Consider the following 22585-nt stretch of genomic DNA (forward strand, 5'->3'; position numbering starts at 1 on the left):
TTGATTCCACCGACTCCAAAATTAGGAGTCGAGAATAAGAGTCAAAGATAAAATGAATCACTTATTAGAAATGTTGTTTTAGAAATTTGTTGAAAAAACCTCATTTCCATTAAACAGAAATTGGGGAAAATTTAAAGGGAGGCTAATAATTTAAGAGAGCTAATAAGACTTTAACTGCATGTATGTATAAATACTATCCTTGTAAATGTGATTTCAGAGTGTGAAAGCCATTGATAGAGTGAGGCCATATCCATCAAAAAAACCCAATTGTACGTCTGACATTATAAGAGCAACAACACTCAATGTATCTAATGACTGCCTCATTATGGAGCTCAGTTAAACACAAAATCTCTATCTCTCTTTCTGTCACACACACACACACACACACACACACACACACACACACACACACACACACACACACACACACACACACACACACACACACACAAACACACACACACACACACACACACACACACCTCTCACGTATTCAGTCATGTCACACACACAAAGAGGAAACACCGAGAAAAAAAAGCTGATTCCCTCTGTTGTTCATTGTGAAAAAGATCCTTTCAGCTTATCCAGGCTGAGTGTGAAAAAATAGCCCGTGTGCCCTCTTCAAAACGCCATGGCAACTCTTGGCCATTCCTGGTTTATTTCTTAACCTTAATTCCCCCCTTTCAAAGCACCTCTTATATCCACCATAAACACTCTCTTTTCTTTCCTCCTTTGTGCCTCCACTATTATTCTTTGCCTTCTCTCATCATCTACTTAAAAATCTTACACTACAGTTCTAATGTCAACTATGGTGACTGGCAAAATGGCTTAGCTGTGTGATATTTGCCATTTTCAGAAACAGGCTGTGGCAGAATAAAAGCTCAGAGGCTAAGAAAGAAAAACCAAATTAAATGAATAACATAGCAAATTGCTAACTGAATGGTTCAAAGGCAAATTACTAACTGAAGGGTTCAAACAAATCCTTTGTGTTCTTTGTTTCTCTATGCAAAAGTCAAGTCTTTTTTTTTGTGATGTGTTTCTGTCACTTTAGGTGTCGAGATGAATAGTTGCTAGTGAGCACCCAAATGAATCCCACGCCAACATGAGTGGAAGATACAAACTCCACACAGAAATTCCCATTGGTCCAGCTAGGACTCGAACCAGTGACTTTGTTGTGAGGATGTCAGTGCTAACCACTGAGCCACCATGCTGCCCAAGATGTAATACAGTTGAAGTCAGAATAATTAGCCCCCGTTTCCCCAATTTCTGTTTAACGGAGAAAAGATTTTTTCAACACATTTCTATAATAGTTTTATTAACTCATTTCTAATAACTGATTTATTTTATCTTTGCCATGATGACAGTAAATAATATTTTACTAGATATTTTTCAAGACACTTCTATACAGATTAAAGTGACATTTAAAGGCTTAACTAGGGTAATTAGGTTAACTAGGCAGAAAAGGGTAATTAGGCAAGTTATTATATAACAATGGTTTGTTCTGTCTATTGAAAAAATATATAGCTTAAAGGGGCTAATAATTCATTCATTTTCTTGTCAGCTTAGTCCCTTTATTAATCCGGGGTCGCCACAGCATAATAAACCGCCAACTTATCCAGCAAGTTTTTACTCAGTGGATGCCCTTCCTGCCACAACCCATATCCTTAAAAAACACACACACACACACACACACACACACACACACACACACACACACACACACACACACACACACACACACACACACACACACACACACACACACACACACACACACACACACACACACACACACACACACACACACACACACACACACACACACACACACACACACACACACACACACACACACACACACACACACTTTAGTCTAACCAATTCACCTGTACTGCATGTCTTTGCACTGTGGGGGAAATCAGAGCACCCAGAGGAAACCCACACAAAGGCAGGGAGAACATGCAAACTCCACACAGAAACGCCAAATGAGCCGAGGTTCGAAACAGCAACCCAGCAACCTTCTTGCTGTGAGGTGACAGCACTACCTACTGCACCACTGCCTCGCCAGGGCTAATAATTTTAACCTTAATTTTTTAAAACTGCTTTTATTCTAGCCAAAATAAAAACAAATAAGACTTTCTCCATAAGAAAAAAATATAATCAGACATACTGTGAAAATGCCCTTGTTCTGTTAAACAAGAAGAAAAAAAAATCAAAGGGGGTTTAATAATTCTGATTTAAACTGTATTTCTATTAATATTATTTTCTGTGTTAAGTTATTAACTCAATGTGTTGTTAAAGCTAAAAGAAACATTTTTCCTTACTTTCGTTCTTTCTTGAAGTGCGTTTTTTTATTCTGCCAAGAATGTATTACATGTGACAATTATATGTCACAGAAAAACACCTTTCTGTTGCCATTGGAGTTCAGTTTATCATCTACATTCCCTGTGATTTGAGATGACACTACACACAAATAGATTCAAATGACTTTTTCCTTTCCTTTATTAATGAAAAACAGTGTTGTGATGAATAATGCATCCAGCCTGGTTTTCAGTTTGTTTGTCTGTCTTATTCCAATATCCATCCTTCACTCGTCCAATCACGAATGTGGCATACAACATTCAAGTATTCATATAGGGTCAGCCGCTTCCCAAAACTATTGAAATAATAAAAATAACAGGATAATTAAATTAAGCTCTAGCAGTTTTTTCAGCTTGAGTAATTTACTGTAAAATTTCCCATATTGCTCCCAAGTAGACCATTTCTCCCACCCTGCTCACCGAAGAGTGTCTTATCAATATTTCTGTTCAGTCTCATTTGGTTAAAATTGCTGGAGAAATGAGTCAGGATGATAAATATTTATTTTTGTATTTGTTTGATGAACACACCTGCTTTGAGTTACAATGAGCTCGACTCGCATCCACCCACAATGTTTATCACACAGACACACACACAAACACACACACACACACACACACACACAAACACACACACACACACACACACACACACACACACACACACACACACACACACACACACACTCATACTCAGAGTAATAGCACACCTGTGTTTTGATGTTTACATGCAGACGGAGAATGAGACTGGGCTGATTATCTGCATGTCTGCATTTTGTAAAGATGAAGCCACTTATGTAAACAATACTTGGCATGTTTTTTCGCCTCGCTAGATGCTAGCATGATTCACATACAACATTAGTGCTGATAGAATAGAAAAAATGTATAGTATATATGCATGTGTGTGTGTGTTTTGTTTCAGAATGCCTTTGAATCTTTCAATTTAACCCCCTGGGCTTCTTCTGTTATAAATGACTGAACATTTTGATGCTTTGTTACTTTGATGCTTCATTAGATAGAATGGGGTGACATTTTTGTGGCATTAGCTTGTGAACATTATTTACATTATTCACATTAGTTTTATTAACCCTTTAACTGCCTGCTCTAACAAATGGTTGACCATGTTTTGACTGTTTAAAATAATGACTGTTAAAGTGATTTAAAGAATGACTGATTTAAATAATGGTTTACATACTTTTTGGTTTACAAATAAATAAATAAAAATCAAACAGACATAATCCTGTTGCACTACTACACTTTATTTTTGTTAAATGAGAATGTTAAATGAGAATCTGAACTATTTTATGGCATAATTAAGGCATATATATATGACAAAAAAGGTCATTTAGTATTCAAAAATATTTGAGAAAAAAATGTTAAATATATTTTAAAATAAATTGGTCTTACACTTCATATTTTCTGATTTTTCATAGTTTATGTACAGTATTAATTCTGGTACTTTTACCATAATTCGACATATTAACCATTTGGCAGAGGCTAATATTTTAGAAATTATGGAATGTATTGAAAAAAAACAACTAGTGTGTTAACTAGCAACATAAGGGGTTAAAAAATGCAATCCATTTTTTTTTCTTGGTAAAGGGTTTAAAAACATTAAATAAACATTAAATAAATATGAAGCAATTTGTCAACTGGTCTCTGTCTATCATGGCCTCCTAACAATCCCCATATCATAATTGGATTCTCCACCAATCAGATGTTGTCTGGTGTGCAGTATATATATAAACATTTGTTAAATAGAGATTTAAGGTAGTAAGGGTAAAAAGAGATCATAAAAATATCATGCTATGACCTAGATCACATAAGAAGCATTTTATTAATGCAATATAAAAATAAATGATATGCAATTTGCACATTTTTAAAAATGTATTCTTAATTGAAAAAAGTACAAAGACAAGATTTTCCACACACTCCAATAAAACTTTGGGACAGAGTCAAATTAAAATTGAAAAGGTCAAGTGAAAAGGTTTTAAAGCAGTGCACAAGCAGATGAATTGGGAAAACACAGGGCCTTTGTGGTTGGATATAAAATTAGCATTTCATTTTTTGCAAGTCAGGACCATGGCTCATTATTCTGTGACAAAAGTCATGTGAGTTTGTCAACCGTATTGAAAATTACATTTAATAATGCAAAATCACAACCAATGTATGTCTTTCACCATCTACCATATTTAACACTGTGAAAACCTTGAGGAAAACCAGAGAAATCCCAATCTGTATAGAGCGAGACAGCAGCCCTCAGCTGAATGTCCATGGTTGTGGAACAATCTGCCCCATGAGATTAGAATGGCACCATCACTATCTATTTTTAAATCACTTCTATAAATGCACCTGTTCAGTTTGGCCCATTAATATTATACTAATATTTTGACTATTACTTTGTTTCTAAACAGAAATGTTATTTACCTTAGTTTAATCTATATCTTTTTAGTATTGTTTCCATATTTTTACTAAATATGACCCAGTCTTATATACAGCACTTTGGTCTTGTAGCAGTTTTTGAATGTGTTTTATAAATAAATGAACTTGAATGTGCTCCAGCTCCATTCTCAAATGACAGAGCATAATAAAACAGGCATGTTGTGCTGTAAAATAAAGCAACATGAGCTCAAGAAAAGTCTAGAAAGCTAAGGCAACTGAACACAGTCTGCTGCTGCATCAAGAAATACTGCTTGATTTGTTGCTGATGGTAAAAGCTAAACATCAGCTGTGTGCAGTAGTGATGCCACAGGTTCTTCAGGCAAGAACTGATCTCAGATCATCAAGAACACAGTGTAGTGTGCTGGGCTCAAATGAGCCCATATTTCAGCTTGTTTCTGGTAAAAACAGACACAGAGATCATAGCCTCGAAGTTAAAAGAGAGCATCAGACTGTATTGAGTGACATATGTAGAAGTAAAAAAGAGCAAACTATATAGGTTTAAGAAATGTGTGCATACTATATATACCATTGCAATGGAGGTGTATGGGGGCAGAATACAGAGTCATATACTGATGTCTTTCATGATAAAACTAGTTATTAGATCAAGTCTCATTGTGCTTGTTCTACAATAGGATGGTTTTGTAGACACAAAGTACCTAAATGGCCTTTCTGCTGTCCAGATCTTTGTGATATATTGAGTGCATGACTCATCTGAAGTTTTATAATATGGCAAAATGTATTAAGGGGCAAAAAAATCTTTTAAATCTTTAACAGTTTGTATTAATAATAAAAATAATAATATTTCCCAGACTACAATTTATTTTCTCCCTTGGACTGAGGATTTATATGCTATTTTTGTTTTCTTTGTACTTTTAAAAATTAAACAAAAGTTATAGAAAGTCTTGTTTTTATTGGACTATAAAATAAAATAAATGCTTTAGATTATGAAATGCTCTGAATGGTCTATTAATTTTATTTATTCCTTGTATTTAAACGCAAAACCCAATGAAATTAAGAAAAAAACAATACACACTCACCAGCCACTTTATTGGGTACACCTGTCCAATTGCTCGTTAACGCAAATGTCTAATCAGCCTATCACATGGCAGCAACTCATTGCATTTAGACATGGTCACGACGATCTGCTGCAGTTTAAAGTGACAATCAGAATAAGGAAGAAAAGTGCTTTAAGTGACTTTGAACATGGCATGGTTGTTGGTGCCAGATGGGCTGGTCTTAGTATTTCAGAAACTGCTAATCTACTTTGATTTTCACGCACAACAATCTCTAGGGTTTACAAAGAATGGTTAGAAAAAAGTGAAATAACCAGTGAGCAGAAGTTCTGTGGGCGCAAATGCCTTGTTGATGCGAGAGGTTAGAGGAGAATGCTCAGACCCAATCGTGCACATAGTAAGGCAACAGTAACTCAAATAACCACTTGTTACAACCGAGGTATGCAGAAGAGCATCTCTCAATGCACACAACACGTCCAACCTTGAGGCAGATGGGCTACAGCAGCAGAAGACCACACCAGGTGCCACTCCTGTCAGCTAAGAAGAGGAGACTGAGGCTACAATTTGGACAGACTCACCAAAATTGCACAATACAAAATTAGAAAAATGTTACTTGATCTTGATTTCTGCTGCGACATTCAGATGGTAGGGTCAGAACTTGGTGTAAACAACATGAAAACATGGAGCCATCCTGCATTGTATCAATGGTTCAGCCTGGTGGAGGTGTAATGTTGTGGGAGATATTTTCTTGGCACACTTTAGGCCCTTTAGTACCAATTGAGCGTTGTGTCAATGCCACAGCCTACCTAAGTATTGTTGCTGACCATGTCCATCCCTTTATGACCACAGTGTACCCATTTTCTGACGGGTACTTTGAGCAGGATAATGCGCCACGCCATAAAGCACAAATAATCTCAGACTGGTTTCTTGAACATGACAATGAGTTCACTGAACTCAAATGGCCTCCACAGTCACCAGTTCTCAATACAATAGAGCACCTTTGGGATGTGGTGGAACGAGAGATTGGCATCATGGATGTGCAGCCGACAAATCTGCAGCAACTGTGTGATGCTATCATGCCAATATGGACCAAAATCTCTGAAGATTCTTTCCAGTTCTCTGATGAATCTATGCCATGAAGAATTAAGGCAGTTCTAAAGGCAAAAGTGGTCCATCTCGTTACCATTAAGGTGTACCTGAAAAGTGGCCAGTGAGTGTATATATTAAATTGAATGTCCTGAAGAAGATGAAATGTAGAGGGCTTCAGGGTTAAGACAAGTGAGTCAGACGGTGACAGTGAGGGCCACTTTGTCATATTTTATTTGAGGGTTTATAAATATCTCTTTTGAAAAAACAAGGAAGGGTAATAACTGTCCTGTCCTATCCTATCAGTCACTCTAAATCCTAGGCTCCTCTTTGCAGCTTTGCTGTAATTATCTATTCCACATTGGAGATCAGATTCAAAGTAGATGAAAATGAATTTATGTGCCTTGTTTCAGGAGACTGTTAGGTGAATTCATTAAAGTTCATTATACCGATAGAATTAAACAGATTTAGCGGCTGATTAAATTAAACAGAGGGACGGGTGAAATTCAGCATTGTGGCAGCTGTACTGTGGCTCTAATTTTGCTGGTTACTGTATGATAAATCATTTAACTCATAACATTTTGACAAACCCTTGACTCATTTTAATATCAGCTAGACTTTCTTCTAGACAGTCCCCAAATCAATCATAGGATCAAGACTCAAATGTGTCATGCTGGTATCTGGCAGGATATTTAGAAACCATAAAGCAGGGGACGTTTTGAGTGAGGTGAATGCTGTTCTTCATGATGAAAACACTCAAGAGCACAAGACATAAAGATTTAAAACTTTAACCACTGATGTAAATGATGCAGAGGCTAAAGAAATAGACACAGGTAAAAGAATGCATCTGTTTAATACAGACATATTTCTCCAGAAATGGTTTCACATGCTCATTTATAACCAAAGGAGTTACGCAAAAATGAGGTTTGAATTTGGAATGATCATGAATATTAATGACCTATATAACGGTCAGTGTCTGCTGCTATTCTGAAATACATAGATGCAAAATAATCATACTTTAATTGTCACAAAAGAAGACCAAAAAAATAAAAATAAATAAATAAATAAATAAATAAATGTGAGGTTTATTTTAGCTAGAAGGAATAAGTGAATTTAATGAAAGTTTATTGCTTTTGAGTTGTGTTGTGGATGAAATATAAGCTAAATTATGATTGTACTCATAAAAATGGGCTGTTAAATAAATATTTAGAGTTGCATTTTGTTGTTGCATATGAAAAAAGAGGCATAAATTGGTATCAACCTCTGCAAAAACAGATACAAATTTGATGTTTATTGTAGCCCTTTCACTCAAGAGAAATTTCCCCTTCCCTTTGGTCCTCTAAAACGAGTGTAAAGGGGAAGGGCTTCAAAATTTACCCTTATAAAACGGGACAGCACTACAGCACACGTCTGCTGTAGTTATTCCAGTTGCTTTATATTTTTGGTATTTATCTTGAGGAAATCACTAAAGGCATAAATAATGTTCTCATAACAATCTAATGTGGCAATAATATCACAACTATACAGCAGTGGCCAAATTCATCAATGTAAACACACCAAAAACAACATTAACATTATAGCAGATACTGTAAAAAGCTCATTCCCAGCCACTAGACTTCATTATGACATCGAGTGTCATAATGTTGTGGGACTGCTTTACAAAAGTTATTATTATGGATCATAGATTGCGAAATTTAGCAGTTTGTATTTTAACATTTTTTAAAAAAGCATGATGGTAAAACATGAACGTGGTTATGAATGTATTAAAACATGTGCTTGTTTCTGGTAAAAATTCATAATAATGACAAAAAAGACTAATTTGTGGACCTCCTTACTTCAGGTGCAGCAATCCTGCAGTTGTAGCTGGTGTATTATGGGAAATTTTCTTACCCCTTGATTTCGAGTGTGGTCCTGAAAAATCTTTGATTGAAGGGGTATTTAACCCTTCCCCTCAGCCCTACGCCTTCAAGCTAAAGAGAATTGGGACACCAAAAAACCCTTCACAGGAACGCACAAAACGAGGGGAAGGGGAAGGGCTAGGGGATAGAATTAAGATTAAGTATAAATACTTATTCACTGCAGTTTGCATGTGTTTATTGCCTCAATACAAACATATGCAGCAAATTTCAGAATATATTTAGCACATTTTGAAATACACTGATGCTCATTCAGTGGTGCTGAATAAATGTATAATTCATCTTTCTCTAATTTTGCATTCTAACTACAAACTGTATTGAAATTGTCTCGTTTACAAAATGAGAGTCCCACATGCATAAGTATAATACAAGCTTAGATAAACTTGAAAAACAAGGGAAAAATTATCATTATTGTGATCTCACTAGGAAACATTGTGACAAATAAATAGCAGCCTGTGGTGTTCATATTAATGATCCAATGTATATTGCCAGAATTCTGACTGGTTTGTTTTTCACTGCAATTTACACTAACTAGATTTACACGAGAATGAGAAAACAACGACGAGGCTCACAGTATGTAATTTACTGAACACTTATTATTCAGCTATATTCCTAAGTATATCCAGATTTTCACTCTATGGTACCTAATGGAGACTTAGGCCCCGTTTACACTAGTGCGTTTTAGTTTGAAAACGCTTAAGTTTTGCTACGGTTACGCCATCCGTCCACACTACGCCGGAGTTCTCGAGCGCCGAAAACGGAGCTTTTTGAAAACGCTGGAAAGGCCGTTTTCATTCTAAAACGCTGCTGCTCCGTCTCAGTGTGGATGGGTAAAGACGGAGACATCTGAAAACGGAAGCGGGGCTGCAAACGTTCGCCTATCTGATTGGGGCTTTTCCTCAATATTAAGTAGCCCACACACAGTTCAGTCTCGCATCCTCTTCTTGTAAGTTAAGACTTCGCAAGTTTGATCAAGGCTGCAGTCTCCCCCTTTTCAGTTTGATATGGAAAACATACCGAGGACACGGGTAAATCTTCAAAGGGAACAGTGTACTTTATAACTTCATTCACATCACCTTGGCTACGTTGTTTCACTTTCTTAACAATAAAATGTAAACATGATTTAAGGAACTGCCTATTTTCTTTTTAATATTAGCAACTTAACAGACAGCAGAAATGTTGAGGCGTCGTGCTGCATATATGAGCGTCATCTTCACTGTGTGGATATTTATAACAAAACGGAGCCTATAACAACTGCCTCCTTTCAATTTTAGTGAAAATACGAAACAGCCTCTCTTTTGCTGAATATCAGTTTTAATAATCGATAATTATAAAAGTATAACATACAATATGTTTATACATTGTAGGAAATAAAGGCAAGCGATCAGTCAATGTACCTGGATTAATCATTAACTTATCTTTGCGCTTAACCAAAACATGTTACCCGTGAACAAGTAACTTAATAGATTCCAATGACCAAAGTCAGGGAATTGGCCTATGTCGTTAGATAAAGACAACAACATGAATGAAATATCACGTTTAGCAAATATAGTGAGATTAGTTCCAGCGGGAGATGCGTGATGAGCAGTCCGACAAGCAGAGCTCTCATCTGGGTAGAAATGCTGAAGCGCTTGCCCGAGAGTGTCTGTGTGGTCACGTGATGTGCGTTTTCAGCGTTTTGGTGTGGACGGAGAGCTGTTCAGAAACGCTGGGTAAAACGCGAGTGTGGACGCGGATCGTTTTCATTCTACAACGCCGTTTTAAAACTAAAACGCACTAGTGTAAACGGGGCCTTAGGGTGTACTCACACTATGCTATCCGAACCATGCCCAGGCATGTTTCCCGGATCGTTTGAGAAGTTCGAGTGCTCTGAATCGGGCTCAGGTCAGTTTACTTGGCCGGCCCTAGCCCGGTTGGAAGAGGTGTGCCTGAGCGCTGTTAACTTGGGCTTTGGCGCAGTACACTTGTGTGTGAGTGCAAAACGTGCCTGAGCCCGAAACTGAAGACGAGTGCATTTTATGAGGAACTTTATGAAGAACTTTGAGGAATTTTTTGAAGAAATTTATGATTGTTTATGAGCGTCAAAAGTGGCTGACATAATGACTTAATATAACTGAAGAAATCTCCTCTGTGCTGAGCGAGAGCACTTACTGAACAGTGCATCATCAATGACATAAGTGTGCCCAGGCCCGAATGTAATGTGAGTGCGGGTCGTCGGTGGAGACGGGAGGGGGGACAAGCGTGCTTCGGCCCCGTTCAAGGCGACTGTACGTAGTGTGAGTACGCCCTTATTGTAAAGTGTGACTGACTTTTCGATGTTGACCTAGTTTTATTTATTCAATTTCTGCCTTCATTTAGTAAATTTAAAACCCCTGTATGTATTTTAGTTTATTTTCTCTCTTGTGTTTAAGTCCCACTGTTCCCTTCATTTCATTGTCTAATCTTGCTACATTTTAGGTGGATGTGTTGTTGTTTCCTGTCATTTCCTGTATTATTTACTCCTGAGGATTTATTAAAATAGTTATTTCAGTCTCCTCTGTGAGCTCTCTGAGAAACTGCAACAGTCCCATGACAATTACGGAACATTATTTATAAAGAAAGTTAGAAGAAAATCAACACAAGGTAAGAGTGATTATAAAGAGAGAGCAGTACAATAGTATAAAAATAATTAAGGACTGACTCGCTGAATAATAAAAAAATAATAATAACAACAATATAATTTTTCTTTCATACTAAATGTTACTAAATCTAATGTACTAAAAGTAACATTTGGTCACATGTAATGAATCAAATTAAACTTGAATTGCCTTTTGCAACACATATTACTTCACCAATATGTCTGAATGAAAATAAGTATGCAGGTTTAAAAGAGAGTCAAAGGACTGTTAAACCTACTTTACACATAATATTAAGATGTTTTTATGTTGAAATTTTTTGCAATTAAATGACATGCTATACTGTAAATGTATATATGCTAGTTGTAAATACTATAGAGCGATCATAGTCCTTGTATAACATTCATAGGGATATTACCACTACTTACTGCATGCATGTGAAATAGAGAGGTGGGTTATATTGTACTGTACCCATCTGAACCTAAAATACAAAAAAAAAAAAAAATGGGGGGGAAATTTTTGTAATACTTGTGGTAAATGTTATTCACTGAATCAAGAAATCAAGAACCAAATAAGCAAAGAACTTGTCAATCAGAATCAAATCATGAATTAAAATCTGAATCATCACCCTGCCCTACTTCTAATGCTTCCCTTGTGAACATATGTGTTCAGTTTACTATAGACATATTCCAGATAAGGCTACATATTTTTATTACAATTGGATGAATAATTTACAGCATAAATCATAAAACTCAAATTTTACTTTGTCTATTTTTTCCAGAACATTGCACTTCTTTTGAGTTTTCTGCAGTTGGTCTAAAACATAATCTATAATCTAAGTGTTGCTGTCCTTTTTCACTTTCCCTTTTCCACAACATCAGTACCTCATCATTTGGCTTTCATCATTTTCTGTCTTGCAGTATTTTTACCTGTATTAAAAAAAAATTATTGTTGACTGGTTTTATTTATTAATTGTTCATTAGTGTTTTGTTGCTCTTTTGTATTTTATCATTGCTATTTTAGCATGGTTAACACAATACATCTTTTTGTGCTGTTAAAGTTCTTTTTTTTTCTTTTTTTCCTTAAACAGTTAAAATAAAACTTATTTATAATAAAACATATTTTACTCATTACAAAGTAGCACTATAAAAATAAATAAAATAACATTTGATAAAAGCTAAATGCTATACAGTAATACTGATTGTAACATTAAAGTACTGTAGTACTGCATGGTGAAAATGTACATTTTTTCAATATGTGTAGCACTGTTATAATTCATGTTACTGTAAAAAAGTAAGATGACATATTACATTTTACAGTAAACATAATGCTATTGTAATTAGTACAGTAATTATATTGTTTTACAAAATACAGCAACAACTGAATAATTGTTGCCAGTAAAATACGTGAAGTTTATCACGGCCGGTCTCGCATTTGCTAATCACTATCTTCCAATCATATGAGCTCTAAGCTACTATAAATAGCCACAGTGTTCAGTTCACTTTATCTTTGTTTGGAAGAAACCCCCCTCTTCCCCTATTATCCTCCTGTACCTCTGATTGGGCGGCCCAGTGGTTAGCACTGTTAGCCCCACAGCAAGAACACTGCCAGCCCTGGTTCCACAGGACCGGTGGGTGGTTCTGTGAGGAGTTTGTATGTTCTTCCCGTGTCCGCTTGGGTTTTCCCCGGGTTCTCCGGTTTCCTCCTACCATCCAAAGACATTTAACATACATAAGAATCAAGCATTTGTCCAACCCCTTGTGTTCCCTTAGCTACCGCAGCAGGGGAGTTCTGAGATCCACCGAGCTCAGGCTCCCCTCTCACTCTGCCAACGGGAGGAAGCCCCGGTCTCGAGGAGCCTTTGAGCTCGGGGCTCTCTCCCGGAACAGCATGCCAAACAAGCTTTTTATAAATCATCAGCTAAGTGTGAACTCTTGAATGTTAATTTAACAAGAAATGTTTTATAGTGTTGTACTACTCAATAAACAAACCACAATTTCACAAAGTGAAATTTAAATACTCTATTTTGGTACACCTTCTCGCAACAATGTACATATGAAGCATATTAAATGGATTTACAACTACTAAGTGCCCAAAAGACTACTAGGTGTAAACAGAGTCTTAAAAATTCTGAGGCTGTCTACTTTTGACCACTTTCAGAGGTAGTCAAAAATGCATTATCAGATTGCTTTAAGTGTAATCAATCATGTGGTTTCATTCATTCCTTTTCTTTATGGCTTAGTCCCTTTATTAATCTGGGGTCACCACAGCGGAATAAATCGCCAACTTATCCAGAATGTTTTTACGCAGCGTATGCCCTCCCAGCCACAACCCATCACTGGGAAACATCCATTCACATTCATTTATTCGTCCAAGACACCTCTCTGCTATCTACCACACTAACACCGCTCCCCCCCTGCAACACCTGCAAACAGAAGTGCCAACTGACCCAGCTGAGGCTCGAACCAGTGACTTTCTTGCTCTAAGGCGACAACACTACCTACTTCGCCACCGCATCGCTCATGTTGTTTAATACATTTAAAAACCCCAAAAGGTCCGACCAAACAATTGATCATTGTTAAATGTTTTGTAATGATTACACACCAAAACAAAGTATTTATGTGTCACTGCGGTGTTCTAAAACACAGTGATCTTGCTCAAAATCATTGTTGTCACTAAGATAGTGGTTTTAGAGCTGGACGATAAAGTTGCTATTGATATTTATTGGCCGAACACCATTGTCAATATAGATAGAAATATGATTTGTTATGTAGATTCGGTATGAAGTGCTTTAGTTTTATTAAAATGTGGCTGAGTATTGTCAGAGACTGATTGCACACACTATTTAAGACACACATTCACCCATTCAGTTTGCTGGGTCTTGTTTACTGATAGTGAAATTACAACGCATTTTCCTTTGTCTGCCTTTGCCGTGTTTTTGGTCCTTAGCCTAGCTTATCCTTTTGTCCTTGTTTGCCGCCTGCCTCTGACCATCTGCCTGTTATTTTGACTTCAACTCTGGATTTCCCTCATACATCTGTTTGCCCCTGTATTGACCACTGCTTGCCAGACAATTCCAATAAACCTGCATGTTGATCCACACTCCAGTTGTCTGTGTCACTCCCCGAGGTTACAGACGTATGTATGAATGAATGTATGTATGTATGTATGTATGTATGTATGTATGTATGTATGTATGTGTGTGTGTGTGTGTATATATATACGTTTATATATAAAAATATATATATATATATATATATATATATATATATATATATATATATATATATATATATATTTTTTTTTTTTTATCTCTGTGATACATGCAAGTTTATGTCTGTGTATAGATATATATCACCTTCTATCTTTGCCAAATAATGATGTTGGTTGACTTTGTTTGTTAAATTGTTTAAAAGTTGTTGAGATGCTTAAATGAGTCATGTGACCAAGAGACTCTAGATGCACCTGATTACTGTTACCCTAATGAAGGCAGATCCTTTCCGAAATGCGTAGGTTTTTTAAGATTTAGCCATGTGAATAAAGGCTTTTTAAATTTTCCGCATTTTTTGAGTGCCTTGGACTAATACCTGTTTATGATATTGTGATAATTTGTTTTGCAATATCGCCCAGCCCTAGTTTTTTCCCCCTCACTTCTAAGTTGCATGACATTTAACAGCACTCAAGCCTCACACTGAGCATCTTGATAAAATCTGAACACAAGTGGTCATCAGAGATGTGCTTGAATGCATATTAAATCCAGTTTGAAACAGTAATACCTCTTGCTTGAACACTTCATTGTGTGTCGCTGCACACAATACCAAGTAGAAACAGGAAACTTGCTGGATCATCCACACATGTACACACACACTGGTACACTGCCTGGTGTTGTCTGCCTCCATCAGATCAGTGTCTCCACAAGGTGTTATTTCAGCTGTTAATCACATACTTCTCACACACAGACACCCTTCAGTGAGATAAGCAGTTGTTTCAGCCCTCCACAGAAATAGCATGGTTTGCATGACAAGCTGGCAGACAAAAGACATAAACTTTACGTGCATCTCTAATTTTGTCACAATTACACACTTAATTTGTTACAGGAACTACATTAGTGTGTGGACATGACTGGTTAAGATGCGTGTAAATACAGCACTCATGGGTTTTGGAGGTGGGAGAGAGTGTTTTGTGTGGGTTTCTTCACCCTCTTCTCTTCTCAACCACAGTAATAAGTGTCAGCGAGACACTCTCCTGTTTCCCCTCCTCTCTTCCTTCATTACCAGCCTATCAAGCGTCCTTCACTCTCCAGGGAAGCACAGAGACGAAGCACACACACACAAACACACACACACACACACATACACGCACATACATGAACACCACTTAACAGTCATCTCCACCTTCACCAAATGCCCCGCATGTCACACGCACTTCACTTAATACATACTCCGCTCTATGACACAGCAGCAAATTATCACAAAACCTTCGATTCCTTTCCTATCGCTTTTTATAACCACAAATTGGTATTCTCCCTGCATCGTTTCCTCTGATGTTTTCTTCCATCGGTTGTTTATTTATCTCCCAATTAGATTTCAACTAGTAAACACATTTATTCAGGGTTTTTTCAAGGAGGGTTTTGAAGATATGCATGTGTAACTTTCCAGAGAAGCAGGCTAACATATAGCAACAGGAAGGGCATATTTACATTGTCTGGATTATTTATTCTTTATATGAAGCATTTACTATAGAAAAGAGCAAACTGACACTTTTAGAACCAAAAAAAACAGCCATGTTAGGTCAGGTATGCAATATTTGGTCCAATTAGCATTTGCAATTTAAGTCTGTCATTTTTAATTTAGCAACTGCACTGCACTGTATGGCAGATAGCAAACAGAGTTCTATGATTGGTCAGTTCACTTCTCAAGTAAACCCCCTGCAAAAAGATAAATGTGTGAAAAAGCATTCCCTGCAGGCACATGACATCAACATGACGTCATATTGAAGTGGGGATGTTGGATTTTGTTAGGACATGAAAATCGAGTTGACATCAATGTCCAATCTAAAATCAACCAAATATCAATGTCTAATCATGTTACACCTTGACGTTGAGTGGACGTTACCACTATGACATCTATATATACGTCAAAATAACGTTGTCCTTAGACGCTGGCTAGACTTTGAATTTTGGTCACCTGACGTCACGACCAAAATCTAACCAAATATCCATGTCTTATGATGTTGTGTGCCTGCAGGAATTAGCTTTTGTGTTTCAGCATTAGCATCTGTTTATAAAAGGGGCGGACATGGGGGCATTTCAGGTTCTAGCATCTCACTGGACAAAAGATCTGACGACGAGTTGAGGTGCAGAATGATGTCATCAGAATCTGTCCACCAGGCTGTTATGTTCATCAGTAAGTACTGTATGTTTAGATGGACACCAATAATCAGATTTTTTTTTTGCAATTAAGACTAAGATTAAGAGTCTACCATGTAAACAGCAATTTTAGATTAGTTTAATCAGATAAAGTTCATAATTGAACTAAACAGAAATCAAATTAAGACATGTAGAGTATGCTGATTTTAGACGCATTATTGAAGTGCAGTACAGACATGTAGACACTTTAATCAAAGTATTACTATTGTGTGATTTTAACCGCATTTTGTGACAGGATAGTCTATAAACACACGACTGTCACACAGACACCCGCATCGCAAATTGCAGAGTGTTTTTTTTCCTGTGTGGAGTGCTGTATTATATTCCATTAAAACAACACTCTTCCAGCAGTTCATAGTCGCAGCCAATATCTTGTTTGTCACTGGGGGCTTGAAAAGAACATAAAATGTTCCTGAATGAAAGTGAAAATCCCCCCCATGTCCCCCCAATAATAATTAACAATTAATATGTATTAATAATGAATACATTATTATTAATGTATAATATATATATTATAGGTGGGCATAGATATTAAATCTATCCTAGATATTAAATATAAAATGGCTTATTTGAATTCTCCTGAAGGCATTCAGAATATGTGTGCTACCCAAAGTATACCCAATAAGTCTTTGAGAGTGGGTTTCTCAAGCCAGGTGGCTCATTAGACCAGGGGGTCATCTCCTGTTTCCAAAATGCATCACAAACTGCTTAAGAAATAAATGATGTTCAATAAGATGTACTTGTGTTTACTAACTGTTTATTTAGTTAAACATATATGTTGAACTGTAAGCCTACATAAGCAGCGATTTCATAACTGAACTATACAGAAACGGAATTAAGACTTGGAGTCTGCATATATTAGTGGCATTATTGAAGTAAACAACGCAATTAAACTATTACCATCATGTAGAACTTTTCGCAGAAACTAGCACATGGACTGAATATAAAAGAAGAATAAATAAGAGCAAGCAAGGAGGACAACAAAAGGGAAAACTTGAGGTAAATTAGCCAATGGTCAGTTTAGAGTATTGGTGTGATCAGATGATAGACTGGAAAACACACACCACACAGAAACACACAAAACAAGGCCACATGCTCACTTCAAACATGACACAAGTACTCTCACAGCCAATGAGATCTAACCCAATGTCCACAATAAACATGATATAAAAGCACACAGTCAACAGTAAACCTGAACCATGTGCTACACAACAGCACAAGGGCACCTGACCAATGAAAACAAGCTGGCTAATGACAAGAGCTCATGTTGAGTGAACAAACACCTGTATGCTCACAATGAAACACAGAAATTAGACAAAAATACCAAGATTCTATACCAATCCAAACACAAAATAGCTTAGACAGACAACAGAGTCATCTGCTGCGTAAATGGTGCATAGGTTGGCGGTTTATTTTGCTTTGGCGACCCCTGATAAATAAAGGAACTAAGCTGAAGGAAAATAAATGAATGACTGAGACACAAAGTATATATAAAACAGTACAAAGACAAGGTTATGGGAGTGTTATCATGGCATATTAGAATGTGTTTTGACTGATCAAAGACGGATTCTCATTCACTTTGCACCAGGTGTTTTAATCTACTTTCCTTATTTCTTTGAGGGTAGCATCTGGGAGATGGTGTATATATTTGCCTTTTCGGATTTATTGATCGGATAAATTACCAAGTTTTTCATTGCATAAAAAATAGAAAATAAATAAAAATATAAAATAAAAATAATACAAATAGAAAAAAATGATAGAGAGCAGCAGATTTTGCTTCAGCTCTGACATATGTAAAACACTGAACACTGTGGGTTTGCTTTAGAATTTTAGCTTTGAAGTTTAGATTTTTAGCTTTTAATCCAAATGTATGATTTTAAGCAAAATGTCCCTCGAGACATCATGCACTTATCTACAGAGTCACGTTCCAAATGTAATTTTTGATAAATCGATCCCATACATGCCTAATATAAGCTACAATATTTAATGGAAATTCTACAATAGGTCAAGGGTTCCCAAACTTTTCAGCTCATGATGCCTAAAATAACAATTCCAGTGACTCACAACCCCCAATATCCTTGGAAGTTATAAACATGCAAACATTGCACTCACACTAATAGGCATAAACACAAGCATATTAACAACACAAATAAAGTTCAACAGTCTAACAACCATTTCATTTTTTTTTTTTTTAACTTTAATATTAACTTCACCTAATGAGACTGGTGGTGGGCAAAATGTTTGCTGCACAAGTCTATTCTTAATTTAATAATGGAGACTGTCACTTGGAGATCAATCCTTGGTATAACTTAAGAGATAAAACATAAGATAAACATTTACAATGTACGTAAATCTGTAAACGTTCTGTAAAGGTATCAAAATTTACCATGGTGCTGTGAAATTAATCTGCTGCAACTGACGCTATTGCTGTGTCATTAATATAACGTAAACACCCCAGGGGTCACAATCCAATAAAAAAAAAAATCTATTTGCTTTTTATTTGCATGTACTTGGCGTTTTAAATATAACTGTTAATTACTATTTTATCTTCTGTAGGTTATAGATAAAATATAGTATCTAATAGTTTAATAAATTACATGTTTGGAAATGACTAAGTGACATGGCAGCCTTAAGTAAAATATGTGTGCAAGGCTGCTTCTGAGGTTAGATACACAGTAGTGATGGGAAGTTTGAATCTTTAACGGAAACTAGATCTTTTTTGAAAATCTTCCCAAATTTGGACTCAACAGATCAAAAATGTAGCCTGCAATCATAATTTCAGTTAATTAAAACATCAACATAAGCTGAAGTTTCTTACAATAAAGTTTTGCAACCCAACTGAAGCATGATTCACTTATTTAAATTCCATTAGACTTTCTGTTATGAAACAAACTTACGTTTCACTACATCCTCTCATTTAAGCCCTTGATTTACCAGCGCTGCAATTGTACAAGTTTAGGTCAGTCACAGCAGGCTGTCATGTACTGTTTGTGTTTAATTCACAGAATCACACATGCGCAATATAATCAGCTCACCGCTTCTCAAATCTGATCTTAGTGTACTGTTCTGAATAGCCCAATATATATTGGATTATTTCGAGTCAGAGGGCATATCAGGCATGATAAAAAGTATGCTGTTTGATGATAAGTGCTTAACATTACTGGAGACGCGAATCATTTCAATTGATTCAGTTCGATTTGGTAATTAGTTCAACCGGTTCGCTTAGAAGATCCGGTTAAAAAGAATGATTTGTTAGTGATCGCGATCATGAATACAGAAATAAAACCCATTATTGGGCATAAATGTGTTAAATGAAAACTTTAAAGTCTCTGCTCGGGTCGTATTTAATGTTGTCACCGTACTGCGTTCATGTCCAGCCCTTGTTTTTGTCGCCGGAACAACAGCGAGGATGCCTGGAGGAGGACCGGTTCGATCTGGCCAATGGCATGAGGATTACAAACTCTGATGCTGTAAGGTCAAACACCTGTCAGTGCAAAGTAAATAGAAAAGGCTTACAGCATGTATTAAATACATTTACAAAGATGAAAACGGAGGACGCTATAATTTAGTTAGTTTCAGTTAGTTTAGTATACACAATACTTCAGTTAGTTCTAGATTAAAAATAAAACTCTTGTTTTTATTTTTATTTCAGTTAATGAAAATAACTTTTCATTTCTAATTTTTGTTTTTCATTTGTTTTTGTTAACTATAATAACCTTGGTGGTCCCGACCCCCACTTTGGGAACCACTGCAGTAGGTAGTGAAAATGACTGCAGTTTAAAGTCATCAATGTTAAAACAAATTAGAAAATTACATGATTTCTTACTCTATGTGACAGTTGTAATACATGAGAGAAAGATGAATTGTGAAATGAAAGTGTCGGCGATTCTGAAAGCCTCAGACTGTAATTTCCTAAGGCCTCATAAAGAAATCCTCCTGTGTGTTCAGGCCTTGGATTCATTCCAGTTCACATATAAGCAGGAGGTAACAGATAGTCCACAAACCTCTGTTGTGTACTTCTGACACTCCACATCATGCTCTTGTAATACATCAAACAAAATGAGAAGGTTAAATATGGTACATCAGGCAGAGCACGTGACCTACAGTAATATCAATATTTACTTGATCTATAATCATCTAAAACATTATTACTGGAATAAATGCATAAAATGAGCCACGCTCATGCACAATCTCTCCCTCGGCAAGGCTAATTTGTTTGCTTGTCTTTGTAAACACGGTATGTAATATTTCAGCAGTTTATGAACCTGTGCCACTATAGGTTGGCGTGCATCCAATTGTTTGAACACTCTAAGATTAGGACACACATGCAGATCTGCGCACACAAAAAAGAAATGAACAGTTTGTCAGCCAACCAATTTTAGGAAACAAAGAAGGGACAGGATGTAATCTCAGTCCAGTCCATAAATCGACATCGTCGTGATTGGTCGTCTGTCTGGACACATTAAGAGCTCTGCCGCGTGTTTAAATATAATGAAAGTCAGCTATAATTCAGCACGGAATAGCTGAATAGATGAAGTAATGCTGCTCAGTCTTTGATTATGATAATATATGTACATATTTCTGCAGCTGATTAAGAGAAGCAAATGTGCAACGCCCGACACGGTCAAAAGCATTTAACATGGCTAATTTCCATGGAAAAAAAGGTTGGGTGTGTTGGGGGAAGGTTGATGTGGGTCTTCTAGAAGGAAGTGATGTGTTATTGTGGTTAAGGATTTGGTATCCTGAAGTTTGCTGGTTCAATTCCCAAAATAAATCAATATTGTTGCGCACTTAAAAGAATAATTAAATTCGTTAACCCTTTAAGTGGCTTCAAACCTTGTTTGAACACAAAAAAAAAGATCTTTTGAAGAATGTTGGTTGACTCCTATATTGTAAAAATGTTTTTTGACATTCCTCAAAATATGAACTTTTGTGTTCAACAAAAGAAACAACAAACTTGTTACATTTAAAATTTTTGCAAGAAATTCTTATTAATATACATATTATTATTATTATTATTATTATTATTATTATTATTATTATTATTATTATTATTATTAATTCATTCATTCATTTTCTTTTCTGCTTAGTCCCTATCTGGGGTCGCCACAGCGAAATGAACCGTCAATTTATCCAGCACGTTTTTATGCAGCAGATGCCCTTCCAGCCGCAACTCATCTCTGGGGAACATTCACAAACACACATACACTACGGGCAATTTAGTCTACCCAATTCACCTGTACTGCATGTCTTTGGACTGTGGGGGAAACCGGAGCACCCGGAGGAAACCCACGCGAACGCAGGTAGAACATGCAAACTCCACACAGAAACGCCAACTGACCCAGCTGAGGCTTAAACCGGCCACCCAGCGACCTTCTTGCTGTGAAGCGACAGCACTACCTACTGCGCCACTGCGTCACCCTATTATTGTTATAACTATTATTGTTGTTATTATTATTAATATTAAACTTTTTATTAGATTTGAAAACGAAAACTAAAAAACTAAACAACAAACAAAATAAAAACAGATTAGGAACAAATACCGTTAGTCCTGCTCACAAATATTTAAAATATTTACATTACATTGTCATAAATAGTTACATACAGTGTCATGTACATATTAATAATTAAAAAGCACTTGAAAAAAAGCACAGGTGATATCTAGAAAGAACCTGCACTGTTCAGGGCCTAGCTTTAATAAATCTACATTTTAAAAGAATCATATTAA

The sequence above is a fragment of the Danio rerio genome, chromosome 3, assembly GCF_052040795.2.
Source record: "Danio rerio strain M-AB ecotype USA chromosome 3, GRCz13ab, whole genome shotgun sequence".
NCBI lineage: Eukaryota > Metazoa > Chordata > Actinopteri > Cypriniformes > Danionidae > Danio > Danio rerio.